Source organism: Pleurodeles waltl, chromosome 7 (assembly GCF_031143425.1).
Source record: "Pleurodeles waltl isolate 20211129_DDA chromosome 7, aPleWal1.hap1.20221129, whole genome shotgun sequence".
Classification (NCBI taxonomy): domain Eukaryota; kingdom Metazoa; phylum Chordata; class Amphibia; order Caudata; family Salamandridae; genus Pleurodeles; species Pleurodeles waltl.
In genome coordinates this window covers 228,214,512-228,231,418 of record NC_090446.1, presented here as the reverse complement: position 1 = coordinate 228,231,418, position 16,907 = coordinate 228,214,512, and positions in this window count along the sequence as shown.

Sequence of the window (16,907 nt, the reverse complement as noted above, 5' to 3'; positions counted from 1 at the left end):
TCCCTTCACATCAGCACCCAACGAAATCATCTGTGGAGTACTAAAGGACTCTTGCTCAGCCACACCCCCTTCATCACTTATATGACACCTCTGTTCTGTATCGCCAAAACCCTTGAACTCAACATCATATCTTACAGCAGCAATACCCAACTGGCCCTCTCCGATGACACCACCAACTTCCACAACTGCATGACAGACGTCGCCAACTGGATGAAGGACAACTGCATGAAGCTCAACACCGACAAAACATAGGTATTGATTTTCTGAAATAAAAAGCTTCCCATGGAACGTATTCTGGTGGCCCTCAGATCTCGGACCTACTCCAACCTGCATTGACCATGTTAGGACTGTAGGCATCATTCTGGACAATAAGCTAATCATGCCAATGCAGGTCAACGTTGATTTAGCCTCCTGCTTCTTCATCCTCTGCATGCTTCATAAGATATTCAAATGGCTACCCCACAGCTCAAGATGCACCATCACCCAGGCTTTCATCTCCATCTGATTGGACTACAGCAACACACTATATGCAGTGACCACAACTCAACTCCTTGGACAACTACAGCAATGCACAATGTCACAGTCAAACTTGTCCTGACTCTCCTTAGATGAACCTATATCACTCACTCCCTCAGGGAATTCCACTGGCTCCTTGTACAGAAAAGATGCCAGTGCAGGCTCCTGACCCATGTATTCAAGGCCCTACACAACTGCAGACCTGCATACCTAAACAACTGCCTGAACTTCGATCAGCCCACCCGACACCTCTGCACAATGTACCTTTGTCTAGCACTCACCCCTGCATCCATCATAGCAGATGGGGAGTCAACCCTTCTCGTACATGGCAGCAAAGACATGGAACAAGCTACCCTTTCATGTGCGGTCTTCCCCATCTCTTCCAGAGTCCCAAAAATCCCTGTAGACTTGGCTATTTGACAAATCAACTGGACCCAGCCCTGCACCTGGATACCCTCACTGATAGCAAGTACCACTTTACAAATCTTCTGATTGATTGATTCTTATCTCTAGGAATGTAGCTGTTGCCTATACCAAAGTATAAAACACAGATTGATTGACATTCATTGGTGCCCTTTATATTAACTAATGCCAAGACACCTGGATGACAGAAAAAATCCATATTGAAGGATTGTATTCCTTTTATTATTATTTTAATTTTAGCAGGATACAAAACATAATTAAATTTATACAGTTATTAATAACCCATTATCATCAACAAATAATGTAGCAACAATATCACGTATACAAATAGAAATAGCAGCATTGATATATTAAAGTGCATTAGTAAAGTGACAGCGTAAAAAAGTGCCTTGTGGAAATACATATAGTAGCAGACCAGTGAAAGCCAATTCTGTATTCCATAGCAGCAGATGAGAGTGTAAAAATGTAACATCATAAATGACAAATCAGTTCAGTACAATACAATAGAGTAAAAGAATCAGCAAAACCAATTTCTAATTAAAAACACGCACAGCAATCAATAGTAAATGGCAAAAAACTTTGAATCAGTGTAATACAGTCCAATTAATTTCCTGTCATACACTCAAATACAACCAGTTAAAGTGAATGTCATGGTATCCTTTGTAAACTATTATTAGCAGCCATGGTCAGGGAAATAGTAAGCGATGAGTCTTCAGGGATAAAGACATCAACTTGTGGGGACTCTTAACAAAAAGTAAAATCAAAACACTAAGCCTCAAAGGGCAACACCATCCTTAAGCTATATTAAATGGTGTGTAAAGGGAACCTAAGTTGCATTAAATCTCTGTAAAGCCCCCACCTGTTTGGAGTAGGTGTCTTTAAAAGAACAAGTCCTAACTATATTGTTATATCATTGGGAATATATTGGGAGCACATCAGTTCTCCAGTTTTGGAGAATCAATGATGATATTTGGGCAAATGATCTACCTCACAAGATGAATCAAACAACACCAACCTAGGTGATGGGGATACTATAATGTGCAAAGACTGACTAATTGCATGAAAAAGTCCACCCCAAAAGTGTGGAAGCATTGGGCAGTCAGAAAATATATGATCCCACTCCCTCCATCATTTGCTTTATATCTAAAACACTGGCCTGGATAAAATGGAAATATCTTATGTAGCCTATCAGGAGTATAATAAGCTGACCATGTTGATGAAAACTCCATGTGCTTAGTATTTGCACCTCCAAGTGATCTATATCCTATCTCAGAAAGATGCCCCCATTCCTTAATATTGTACCTACAATTGGTTGTCTGAAAAACATTATAAAGGAGCTGAGATAAACAGTTTAAGTAGCTTGTTGTCCTAATATCTGATATCAGTTTCCAGCTCCCACCTGACGAGGTAAAAATATACGAAAAACAACTTGGCGAGTCCCCTCTTCCATAACAACATAAATAGTTTTTGAAAAGTGAATTATCTGAGTAAAACTAAAGCAAAGCAAAACATTTTGGTTGCCAAACTGTAAAATAAATGTGTCCCACGAAATAAGATTTGGGACATTGTAAAAATCCCCCACCTTCTCAAAGCCTAAAACTTGCCATGATTGTACCATCACTTTTGACAATCCCAGTTCCCAAACCTCAGAATCCTGCAGTGGAGCAATGGCATGACATGCTGGAAATTTCCAACATTTTTAGAGAGTCTAAATACGTGAGGGTAAGGTCTCTGAGAACTTACACCTCCTTTTTTTCAGAAATTTTGCAGTATGAAGAGAAACAAGCAAATGTATTTGGCTTTCCTGGATGATGTGCTCCAACAAGAAATTATCATAAACTTTATTGCTGATGTTGACTGGACCAAAAAATCAATTAGGGCAGCCTGATAATATGTCCTAAAATGTGGCAGGGCTAGACCTCCCTATATTGTTTTGAGCTGTAAAACTGATATTTTAATCCGGGGTTACTTTTTTCCCAAACAAAACCTCTAATGATATCTACTTTTTTAACATAATAACCGGGTATTTTAAAAGGAGATTAAGTAAAAGGAATAAAAACAAATGAAGAACAGACATGTTGACCAGAGCAACTCAACATACCAAAGAAAAAGCTAAAAAAGACCATTTATCCAATAGCCTTTTAGTTTTAGCTAGAGTTTCTCGTTAGTTTAAACTAAATGGTTGTGAAAAATTGTTTGTAAATCCCTAAATACCTAATTAGATGTTGTGGGAACATCTACAAAACATCAGGAAGCTCGGAACAAGATGATTTAAACAATAATAACTCGGTCTTAGCCGGATTAACATTATAACCCACAATTCATGTGAAGTCGTCAATTTCCATCATGGTGTTCTGGACATTAGATTTATTGGTCTTTAAACATAAAATCATCAACAAATAATTTAATCTTCATCATTCCTTCAGTAGCTGGTAAAATAGTTTGATTTGTATGAATCCTAGAAGCTAAGGGTTTAATAAAAAAAAAAACGTAATGAGAAGCAGGAAAAGGGGACAACCCTAACGGGTACCATGCTTAATTTTTACTAACCCTGCTTCAAAAGAAATAATAATGATCTTCGCCTCAGCCCCCTGATATAACTTTTTTTTAGCATATCTACAATTGCTACCGGGATACCATATCTGGCCAAAATAAAGAAAAGGGCATGCCATTTGACCAATTCAAATGCCTTTTCTGCTTCCATCATAAAAATTGCCGCCTTTTCTTTAGTGACTGTAAAATAATCAATAACTTGTATCAATAGATGAATATCAGCTGTCATTGATCTTTTGGGCATAAAGCCATTTTGATCAAAATGGATCAATGTCTAAGCACAAGGCACACGCCTGAAAATCCAAATTTTAATATATAATTTGTAATCCACTTTTAATAGACTGACAGGTCGATATGAATTTGGATTCGTAGGGTCTTTATCTTTCTTGATAAAACTAACCACGACCAACTCTTCAAAGTCATGCTTTTGATGGGAGAAGCAGGTGCAGCCCACATGATCTGCTGCTAGTACCCATTGTGTGCGTGACACCTCCCTCTTACACTCACACCTGTGCATGGTTCTGCTGGTAGTGGCTGATGGGCTCACCAAACGCTCTGGATGCTGGTTTGGCAGCGGCGACTCAGAGTTGGCTTGGTGTTGGATACTTCAATGGTGGCATCTCTGGCAACAGCCTGGCAGAGTAGGTGACTTGAGATGAGGAGAGCAGCTGCTCTGAGGAGGGTCTCAACTCGGACAGAGGTTTTTGCTATCAGGCAGTCCAGCAGCCCAGGAGTGAAAATACTGAAGCAGTCATCAATGGTAAGCTAACACCGTTTCTCAGCCCCTGAGGCCCTGAGGCAAGGGGTGGCTGGCTCGAGGAGTCGTGGTTAAGCATCCTGCTTAAGGGATTTCAGAGGCTGCCTGTAGAGGTGTGCTGGGGTATTCCTGTGTGGCTGTGTTTATTATGAGTCACGTTACTGCTAAACTGCCAGTTGTGACTTACTCTGCTCACAGTATCCCTATAGCCCAGACATTAAAGCGACTAGCACTACAAGGTTGTTTGGCGGCCACGGCTCACAGAAGCAAGGTGCCAAGATGGTCTGAAAAGGTCAGAGAAATGCTTGCTTCCCTATACAGAGATTACTCAAGACAAATCAGACCAGTCAGCGCAGTTTGACCTTAATATGACAACAAACTCTTCTGTGATAAGCTCATTCAGGGCAGTTCAGCCTAATGGCACACAGGATGATGTTCAGAGGGGTGACCAGAAAGAAGTGGGGTTAGTGCCAGGCCAGATAAATGAAGATGGCAAGCACAGTCCTGACATTGTCCCTAGCTCAAAACAGACTAATAAGGTTAAAGACTATCCAGCATTCAACAAATCAGTAACCAGCCAGGCTGATAAAAGGAAGTAAATGAATGGCCAGCATAAGAAAGGGGAGCCACTCTGTAAATCCAATGGGAAGAAGGGAGATAGCTGCTAAGTGGGGAATCCAGCCTCTTGGATGTTAGGTCTCTGAGCTCAGAAGCCATTCAGGCCGATCAAACAGCTGTAGTTGTGCGAAACCCTGTGGACAGTATAGGCCAAGGCCATTGTTTTCCTCTGAATAGGATCGCTCTTCCTGAGTAAGCCAGTAACCCGAAAATAGGCTGTAATTCCTTTGAATTGCAGCCAGAGATGCTAAAAGGTCTGTTCGAAACAATACTGATAGAAATAAGGGAGCTTAAGTATCAACAAACCGATAAGATTGAGTTGAGAAATCAAAGTTTGACTAAGATTGTGCAAACGCCTTGAACAGGTCCCGCAAAGACTGCAGGAAGCTGAGCAAAGAATTTCAGATCTGGAAGACAGGGTGCTATCATTCAACAAAATAGTTTTGATTGAGCAGAAAAAGATCGTTTCACTTGAAAATAAACTGGAAGAGATTGAAAATCATGCGAGGTGATCATATTTCTAGTTTAAGGGTCTAACGGAGGGCAGTGAGTCCCAAGGTTCAGCCCAGAATGTGCCACAGTTAATAGACTCATTGATCAGAAAGCATAACTTTGCTGAAGCCCTAAGGATCACACGATTATGTGGGCACACAGGGTGCCTGCGCAGTGCACTCCGGATAAGAGATACCCATGAACAATTCTGGTCAATTTTGCAGACATTAAAGAACGGATATTGTCTTTAGCAATTCAAAGAAAATAATTTTCACTGGCGGAGAATACTCTTACGAGGCTGTTCTTGGAGCTTTCTATCACTGCTGCACAAAGGTGAAAAATATTTCAAAGACTGGTTTGAGAATTTAGACTTTTGGGGGTGCAAGCCTTGATAAACCAGCAATCTAAGACAAATGTTCTAGCCAATGGTCAATGTCATGTTTTCACAGTGGTTGAGGAGGCTAAGTCTTTCCTCTCAATAATGTTGAAAGCACAGAATGTCAATGCCAAGTTGTAAATTGTATTTGTTGGGGCATATATATGAATGTATACATATATGTGTATATATAAATTATTCTTTTTACAGCGCTACACAAAAATTGGAACTAGCCAGACATATAAGATTAAAGGCTTCAGTCCTGCTTTATACCTGGCCTGTCCTGGTTTTTGCTTCTTAAATTCTGGTTACCTGAAGACTGCAGGACAGATTACAATGGCTATAGTCCTATTCTTAATAGTTACAATACCGACCATCAAGTGTGTGATAAACAAATCAGCCCCACTAAAAGAGCTATAATGGGCTCATGATGTCGTTTGTTGGTTGACAAACTATTTAACGTTCTTTAACTTATGTGAAAAAGCCGGGCCACAGAAGCAAATGCATTTACATTGCAATCAATGTAATAACTTTTTTTCCAGAACTGTAAAGAAAACCTATAGCTCTGACTTAAATAAACATTTAGTTCCAAAAGTTGACTGCATGCTACTGTCTGTGTGTTTTTTAAAAGGAGGTCCTTTACAGTCTAATGGTCTTCTTTTTTCTTGTAACATACTCAACCCTTTATAAGATCACTGCATGAGCAGAATTTCTTTTAGTTAAAAGTTGGGCTACTGGAACTATGCGATGCTATGGCTGTGGCAGTATAGACATAATTATTATATATATATTCTTCATTTGCCATATAATATCCATAATCTGCGCACAATCAGCTGATTTTACAAAAAAAAAATTCTAGTACAATCAGTTCAAAAGTTACAAAAAATGCAGCACCGCGTGCAGCCCCATACTGAAAGGCCCTTTGCAAAGGTTGATTGGTCACCTTTCTGTTGCTAATTCCTATATTTGAGTGTTAAACTAATGCCCAGGCAGTGTTAACAAAATTAAAATGTCAAAATAATGAAGTAATACTATCACAAAATGTGTTGCATTACTGTTGTGTGCGTACGTACATTCCTTGGTGGAATGTATGGCCGGTGTCACGAGGGAATTCCAATGTCTAAGACGCTGGAGTTCCCTTCGAGGCAGTTGAGCCTTGACACACTGCTGATCAGACCTGTTCCCTCTTCGTACTGGCTTGCTTAATAAAGAAAACTTAACACTCACTGTGGTGCCTGTCTTTCTTCCACCGTCACCACTTCAATTACGCAGCATAATTTGCCTAGTCATGGTGCATAACTTACTCAAACCTGACTCAATATTTGGTTCTCTCTTGCCGCATAATTTCAGTGGGCCTGGTTAAAAGTCTTTCAGTGGACTGATCTCTCCACATACTATGGTTTTCTTCTCCACAGTCAATGACATATAATTGTACATTAGTAGGCAATATCCTGCCCTTTGAAAAACAAATTGCTTGGCTACTTCTGGTAGCACCAACTCTCATCATTACCTTTTGACATCATTTTTAGGCCTGGTTGAAATTTAAATAAGTCACATCATTTATGTAATTTCTATAATTTTACGCTGCACTTGTTATTCAGAATTCTGAAACTGTGCCACTTCACATACCTACATGCCATTTGTCGTAAAAACTATTTGTACTGCAAAACTCATTTCTTGCTCACATACAGCAGTAAATAATGGATTTGCAATTGCAAAGTTACATGTGATTTTTCATATTTTCCTGACATTTTGCGTAATTTCACAAAAGCAAAGGATGCAAAATTTCACAGGCTCCATCATTTTACACATTTGACAGGATCTCTGCCTTGTAGATGTTGCCAGATGAATGACTAGTCCTTCTTTGAATATCTCTCTTTTTTAGTTTAGCTCCACTTATCTCCCTGTTGTACCTCTGACTAGGCTAGTGCTGTGTTGCTTCCTCGTGTATGAAATCTAAACACTTCCCACAGAGAAAAATAATAAAGGCAACACTCTGACAGCCACACACTCCCTCATGGTGTAACATGCGACCTGACCAAAAATGTGCTTCGGCACCCCACATGAATCACTGTATAATACTATACAATAGGAGCAACGCAATCCTCAATGCCAGGAGCAGGTTGTTGTTGGCTGTTCACCCTGCCTCTGCACTGTGCTACTGTACCTGCTGCAGTACCAATAGCTGCGTCCTTATGCTCCATACTTCGACAGTGACTACAGTGCAGTGTGCTAGTCACCTGTTTCAGTTTCTGTGGCACTGTGCCTGCAGCCCTTATGATAGATGTGACCCTGTGCTTTGTCCTGGGATCAGTTTGCACGTTGATACTCAGAGGCAGATTTAAGAGCCCCTACTGACTCCTTGTGCCACATTAGCGTAATGTTTTTATGCTAATGTAGCCCAACAAGGCCACAATTGTCACCAAATTTACAAACTGGCGCAATGCATGCACTGCGCCCCTTTGTAACCCTTGCGCTACATTATGCCTGCGTGGGATATAATGTATGCAAGGGGGTGTTCCCCTAAAAAAGAGATTTCTGTGCGTCATTTATTCTGCACTTTTAACACCTGCTCAGAGCAGGCGTTAAAAGGAAGCATATAACTGTTTACAATGGGCCTCAATGGGCTTTGCAGGATTAGCGTAAAAAAGTTTTACGCTAATCCTGCAAAGCTCCGAACTAGCATAACAAATTCTGATGCTAGTTCCCTAACTACCTAAATACTGCCATGGTGCGCCAGGGCCTGTGCTCTGTGTAAAATCAGTATGCAAATTAGGCTAATTATCATTGGCTAAGTCAACCTTGCTATAAGTCCCCAGTATATGATAGGGCATGTAGGTTTAGGGACCCCAGCATATGTGGTGCCCACATAGGTGCACTGCTGAGGTGTCCAGTGTCATTTTAAAGGCAGGCCTGCCATGCTGGCTGCTTTTAAATAAAAGTTACATGCAAATTCGACATTGGAATCAAAAGTAGTTCCAAAGTCTTAAACTACCTTATTTTTGCATATAAGTCACCCCTAAGGTGTGCCCTATGTGCCCCTGGGGCTGGGTGCCATGTAACTATAAGCAGGGACCTTATAAAAATAGTTTTATAAGCCCTGGTGAGGTAAAACAGCCACATTTGTTTTTTCCCTTATTGTAGTGAATGGCCTTCATAGGCTAGAATGGGTAGACTTTATTTTAATTTTAAAAGTCCCCTTCAGTAACAGATACAAAACGTTTGGTATCAAATTAATTGTTATGATTAATCCCACAACTTCCAGTTGTTGGATTTATTATAACTTGTTCAGATAAGGAGTTTTAAACTTTACCTGAAAAGTTTCTAACTTCAGCCCTGTAGTGTTTTTGCTGCTTTGCTCTGATTGGCCAGCCTCTGGCAGCCTGGCCAGGCTGCCTTGATGAGGTGTGAAGTGTCCTGGCTGTACGCAAAGAGATGTGCCTGGGGGAGGAGATCTCCCTTCAGCAGATGGGGAAGCAGGAAGGGCTGCCAAACTGGTCTTCAAAGGCAGGGTAGGTCATTATGAGCAACCCAGCAACACCCTCACATCCTTCCTGCAAACCCAGACAATTACGTGCCCCCTTGATTAGATTAGGAGAGGGCAGCAGAGGGGTGTGTTTAGGATTTTTAGCCGCACCAGTGGGTGGGCTCAGCCTGATTTAACCTCCAAAAATCACTTTCAGCCATGATGGATTTCTGAGGAATGTTTCTCCCTGGGATTGATTTTCACCACACTTCCCAGGAAGTGGTCTTCACAGGGGGAAGGACCCTACCCCTGATTGGAGAACCAAGACCTCCCTGTTTTTCACCCAGGAGCAAGGATAAAACTGGCAGACCTGCAACCACTCCTCAGATCCCTATCAGATTCCAACAAGGAAGAACTACAGAAGAAGAAGGACTACCTGCTGGACCCCAGACCTGCACCTGGGCACTGTACTCTGGATGACTGCACCAGCTGCACACTTGGGCTTCACCACAAGAAGGACTTTGCCTGTGTTCAACTGGTTCAAGGAGGGACTCCTTGTTTGCTACAGGGGAAAACTTGCTAACCAGAGTCCCCTGCACCAACTCTTGAAGAAACTGACCAGCTGGCCACTGTCCAGTGGCCAGAAAGGAGTTTGTGCCAGGTGCATTCTGAGAGTTGCAGTCCGCACCCTCAAGGAGCATCTCAGAGCTTCTGGAACCTTGGGGTGAACTGTGGACCTCAAATGACCCTTAAACGAACATCTGGAAGAAGATCCAGAAGTTTGGAGATCTTTTGGAAAAAAGCTCCATAAGGGGACCGACCCGCCGCGGCAACTCTAGCCGGCTTGCCTCAACCATGACCCGGCCTGACTTGCAGGTTCGTCCCGGTGAAGAAAATCTCAGAAAAAGTGACTAAGTCCGAACATAGGAAGTTGACTGGGACCTCCCAGGCAGTGTATCCGAAGAGGGCTCCAAGGACGCCGGATCAAGATTCAGGTTTGCCCCGGTCAAAGGATTTTCACCTCGAAAAAACAACTAAGTGAAAGGTAAAAATCTCTACCGAGGGCTCCCACGACACGTATCTGAGGAAAAGTTCCAGGAGGTCAGATTGGACTTGCGACTTGGTCCCTCTGAAGAAAATCTCCAGAAAAAATGACTAAGTCCAAAGGTAAACCTTTGACCAAGGCCCCCCGCGGGCTGTAGCGAGCCGGGCTCCATCGCAGTTGGCCTTAAACTTTGACTTTGCCCCGGTCGAGGTGCGACCAGATGACCAGATTGGCGCTTTTGTTTCTATGCGCTAGAAAGCATTAATTCTTTAAAATTTCATATCTCCGGTTCCCCTTATCTGATTTTATTAGTTTTGGTGTCATTTTAAAGATAAAAATATTTCATATTTATTTTAATTGATTCTGGATTTTTAAACAGTTTCCTGTGTTTTATTTAATTACTGTTTTGTGATATTTGACTGGTTTATGCTTTGTCTCCTAAGTTAAGCCTTGTCACTCGTTACCAAGCTACCAAGGGTTGAGCTAGGTTTAATTTACTGAGACCTAATTGGACCAAAATGGAGGTTAATGGCCTATTGCTAAGTGTAGGTACTTACCTGTCCTTACCAATAACCCATTTTCCAACAGAGTACAACTAGAAATGCCCTAAAAATACATGAAATTATGCTGGCATGTTGAAAATTTCTCATGGGCATAGAGTAAAACTAAAAGATGGCATGTAAAAGATAGACATCAGTAAGATTTTCTTACGCCAAGATTCATGGGCAGGTGAGAGCTGATGAGCAGGAAGACGAGGTTAGTTTGCAGCCCTGCATCACAGAATGTGACTTCTTAGGTAGTACTACAAGGAATGGATTAAATCTCTCAATTCTTTGACCAAGATGTAAATTCAGGGTTACACAGGTTAATAAATATTTTACAATTAAGCAATAAATGTGTACTACATTTATGTTTTTATCATTCATATACATTTTTATATATTTGTAACTATTTCAAATGAAATCATTTATTTAACATTATTTTCTAGGGATTTTATTTTGAGTCCCTACCTCTATTTTCAACAGTAGGGTTCCTGGTGTATTCCTGGACCTCCTGTGAAATTGTAAGTTACTACAAAGGAGCAGTTTGCAAATATAATAGTAGTAACCTTACCCAAAGATATAAACTTACTCAAAAGTGCAGTTTGTGTATTAAGACTTCAGAGGTGATGAAAGCATTTCAGAGAACACTAGCATCTATTCTCTTTTTTCCTTGAGAAATCACAAGCAGTTTTGTACTATATTTCTTTATTATAACCCACCATATTACAAGTCTTAGGTCCTAATTACGAGTTTGGCGGTCTGAGGACCGCAGCATTCCTGGCGGTCCTACCACCAGATTATATCCCTGGCTGTTGAACCGCTGCCACTGCCAGGATCATGGACCCCGATGGGGTAGCTGCAGTCGGAGTTGTGGTTAGCCAAGGCAGGGATCAGCGCTACCGTGCTGATCACAAGTCCTCTTTCCATCAGCCTTTTCATTGAGTGGTCCCAGCCATGGAAAGGCTGGTGGAAAGCCAGTACTGGGGGACACAGAGGTGAGACGGGGGCCCCTGCACTGTCTATACCCAAGGAATGGGCAGTGCAGGGGGCCCCCTGGCAGCAACCTCAGAATGAGCACTGTCTGCAATGCGGACAGTGCGCAATCTGAGGGTGTTGTTGTGCTTTGGCATTGGCCTCAGCTTCCTTTAAGGAGTCAAGGCCAATGCTGTGGCAATGTTTCTGCTGGGCTGACTGGCAGAAACGCTGTAATACAATGTTTCCACCAGTCAGCCTGGTGGAAACATCGTAATATGACTGGTGGGGGAGGCCACTGGCATGACGGCAACCTCATCCCTGCTGCTTTGGTGGTTAGATTGTCTGACTGCCAAAGTCGTAATGAGTCCCCTGGTCTTATCTGAGGCTTCAAACCAGTGCTTAACTTGAGCTTGTGATTTCCGGTGCTGGGCACCAGCACTTATTTTTGAGCACCAGCACTTTTTTCTGCCTCAAGAATTTACTGTGGGCAAAAGGCACATATGGGAAAGATAGAGGAAGAGAAAAACGAAAAAGTATCACAATGGGAGAAAGCAGAACGCTGCAAGAGTGAGCTGAAGGGACAGGAAGTGGCTGCAAATGGATTGAAGAGGCCCAAGATGGCTTCAGGATTACGCTGCCTCATTATTCCGTGTTAGCACATCTAATTGCACCAGCCACATTTTTAAGAGGAGGGCTTTGAGCACCAGCATGTTTTTATTTACAAAGTAAGGACTGCTTCACACAGTATATCAGTCCAAACAGATACAATACCACAACTTTAAAGGATAATACAGAATCTGCAGCACTACATTTCCCCTTCAATGTGAAAACTGACCTAAATCCTAATCGCCTAGTCGAGTGCACCAAGTCGTTGGCAGTCAAGAGTCCCTGCAAGACCTTCAGACTAAACAAAGAGACCAACCATATGGATATTTTTAAAAAGCCATAAATAGAGTCAGAAGGCAAGATCAGCAACTAAACCACCTTCCATCAAGCCAGAGAGGTCCATGGCCTTTCACATCTTCCTCCCTGCTTGAGCAATTGAAAGTCTTGGGCATCCAGTAACTATCAAAAATGTTCAATCCCTCCCTCTCGAACCTCCCACATTCAGGCTCTATGAAACAATCTTTCTCTTGTAGTGCTACAAGGCTCTGGAACTCTCTGTCACCAGCACTTAACACAACTCCTGGTCAGATCAAGTTTAAAAGACTCTCGCAATACTCTTATTTGAGATACACTTTGAAGAAAGTGAGAATTATCACATCACTTTTTGCCTCTCTGTTTTTTATCCTAGCTCTATGGTTCTTTTATTTGAATTGATTTCTGAAGAGTTTCTTATTTGGCACCGTTCATCCGGAGATATGACACTCCTATTTCTTTTTTTACCAGTAGCAAATTGGCTGTTTCTAGATGTTTAAGTGAATATGTCTTGCTACATAAATGTAATAAATAGAGGGCCCGCCTCATTTTAGCATTCTGTGTTTGTAGTCTGGAACATCGAGTAGAGAATGCTAAGTCATCAGAATATTATAGTAAAAATATTGAGAATCAAAATATCAAGGAGGTAACTGCATATAGGTCTGTAAAGATTTAGGGCCAGATGTAGGGAATTCCTGAATTGGGACTAGCAAATTGCGAGACAGAGAGATTTGCAATTTGCAAGTCGCAATTCAGGATCCAGGATGGTGTCCCTGACACCATCTGAGACTCACAAGGGGGTCGCAAAGGCCCACCTCATTAATATTAATGAGGTGGGTCGCAATTTGCGACCCCCTTGCGACTCGCAGCACTCACAGGGATGGTGGCCTGCTGGAGACAGCAGACCACCATGTCTGTAACTGCTTTTAAATGAGATGCATTGCCAAATGAAAAACGTTTTTGTTTCATTGCCACTGCCTGCTCTGCAAAACAAATGTCCATGCCATTCACAAAGGGGAAGAGGTCCCCTGGGGACCCCTTCCCTTTTGCGAATGGGTTACCACCAGTGTGACACTGGTGGTAACTGCGATTGCTTTGTGAACGCGTTCGCGGTCACAAAGCAATGCAGCACCGCACTGCGACTCGCAATTAGGAAGGAGAAAACCCCTTCCTAATTGCGACTCGGGCTAACCAGGTTACGGACTCGCAAAACGGGAATTGGGCATCGCGATGTGGGTTTTGCACGTCGCAAACAGCGAAATTCGCTGTTTGTGACGTACAAAACCTTTCTTACATCGGGCCCCTACTATTCTTAACTACAGATTTACATATTTTGAAGATGTATCATCCATATAAATATATGTGGATTTAAGTACAGTAAACCTATATTTACCTATATATACGTGACTATCAATGTTTTGGTCCTAAAAAAAAATGTGCACATGTAAAGCTCACAGTTGCATTTCCTAAATGCCCAGTTCCCATTTAGGAAATGCATGATACATGTGCATCGTACTCGCAAATATGTATTCCCTATTTGCGATTTCCTATTTAGGGAATTGCAATTTGCGATTTGCAAAATTGAGTCGCAATTTCAGGGAATCTCTATTTTAACAATTCCTTAAAATTGCACTGCGAAAGCCTTTTATAACTTGTGAAAGGCTATTTTGCATTCACAAATGGGCAAATGCAAAATAGTTTGATACATCTGGCCCCTAGAGTGTTATAGAGTACAGAAGTGTGTAATAGAACGGAGTGTAATTGAGTGGCATGAAGTTAAGTGGCGTAAAGCATACAGTAGTATGTCATAGAGTGGAGTGGGATGGAGTGGAAAGGGATGGAGTGGCATGGAGTGGAGTGGCATTGATTGGAGTGGCATTGGTGGAATAGTGTACAGTGGAGTGAGAGAGTAAGCTGGCATAGAGTGGAGTGGGGTGACAGAGTTGAATAGCAAACAGTGGAGTGCCGTAGAGTGGAGTGGTGTGACACACAGTAAAGTGGCCTGGAGTGTCATGTTGTAGAGCAGACTCGGGTGGCATAGAGTGGAGATCTTTCTCCCCATACAGCTTTTCATTTATGCGTATTTGTACCTCAAGGGAATAATGTATTGAAAAGCACCAACAGTTTTGACTTCTGTATATTTGAAAAGGTCTTCTCCAACACACTCATGACCAAAACATTAAAAGCATCAGCAATGACAGCTCCCTCATACATGTAGAATGAGTACAAATAGCACAGAGTTATTATTTTGTGTCAGACACAGAAATTATGGGTCATCAGAGATGACACACACAGAACAGGTTCAACATAAGAGACAGGGTCATTATAGGCAGCAGAAGTGCATGCTTCGAACATGACTGGCTGAGAGGAGCAGTGACACCCTAATATCTCAGACTTCATACTGGTACGTCTCCAAACAATTATAGGGTTGGCTGTGTTCCTGCACCTGCTGAGTTCAGAACGAAAACATTCTTTGTGTCAAAGACTACCAACCACGATAATATAAGCTAGGGTGACATAGCAGGAAGGGAGTGGCCCAGACTCTCACGGAGTCACACAAACTAGCTTGCCTAGGCTTTGTGAGAAAGCCCAGCAGCAAATAAAACCAGGTGTAAACAATTTAAGGGGAATATTGCGTGATATTCCAAGCCATATGATGTAGTCTTCACATATTTGCATATTTTACACAGCTTCCTTTTGGCCAAATGCATTGACATTTCTACTCAAGAATGTATGTTGAATACAAAGTCCATACAAGTTCATACAAAACACTGCTGATTCACCGTTATGTCTCGTGAATGCTCAGCATAACTCTAACAGCATTATCTACATGACTGCTGCACAGGGGCGGCTCCTCCACTAGCTTTTACAGTAAAAAATAAATAAACTATGTTTATTATGTTTTTATTGCAAAAGGGGTGGGGCCACTGGCGTGACAGGGATTGAGGGGGAGTGCACAGCATCAACCCTCGGTGCGCATGTACGTTTGGCTAGTCATCTCTGTCACGCCAAACATACATGTGCAATAGGCTCTGTGCAACCCGGCACCGCAGTGCCAGATTGGAGAGCAGACAGAGGCTCCCACTCTGCAACGGAGCACCCAGCTGAGGCGCTCCAACCAATCCTACCGCTGCTTTCATCCTGCTAGCAGCGTGAAAGCAGCAGTAGGATTGGATGCAGGGCAGGCACGGAGCCTGAGCCTATCCCTGCAGATGAGGAACGGGCAGCTGTTCGGAGGTGGCACGACGAATCAGGTAATTTTTTTTTCCATTTTCCCCTAAACCTCCCCTGCGCTGTACCACCCCACCCCTTCTCCCTCCCATGAGCCGCACTGCTGCTGCATATTAAGGTGCTACAAATTTTCACAGAGCCCAATGTTTTTGTAAATCTGGGTCAAAATGAATAGGAATTATATGGTTAATCAGTTATGGTTGGTTTCTTTAACAAAAATGACAAAACAGATAATGGGGGTCATTACAACCTTGGCGGACGGTGTTAATGGTGCGACAATACCGCAAACAGGCCGGCGGACAAAAAAAGGAATTATGACCCTGGCGGAAACTGCCAACAAAGACAGCCACTTTAACACACCGGCCACCACAGCGGTACATACAAGCAGCGCGGCGGTCACCGCCAACAGACAGGCGGAGACAATGTACCACCCACAGTATTACAACCTACCAATCCGCCACCTTTTCCGGGGCGGATTCACTGTGGTTAAGAATACGGCGGAAACAGTTACGGCAATGGGAAAATGCTCACCTCAACACATACCACGAGGAACGGGGACTCCATGGAGCCCGAATTACAGATTCTACCGGCCCTTGTATTCCTACTCATCTACGAAGTCCAACGCCGGCGCGGGCGAAGACAACGGTGAGTACTGCACCTACGACATAGGGGAGGGGGGAGGCAAAAGTTAAGGGGACACACACGAAACACCCCCATCCTTGCATATTACAACACACAATGCATGTACAAAAATCACAATCCCCCCGGAAGAATGCAAAGACAAAACAAAATCAGTTCAAACATTGTAATGTATCAATACACATGTGTCAAAAATGTACAGATATTTTATAAAATTAGTCGGAAATATATACATTACGAGAAGTAGTGCAGATATGCACATATCAATGTCCGTGCACCACTAGTCCAAAAGTGCATGGGCGAGGCCCACACTAGATACCTGTCCACAATCGGAGAGAACACTGCCGGGGCATCAG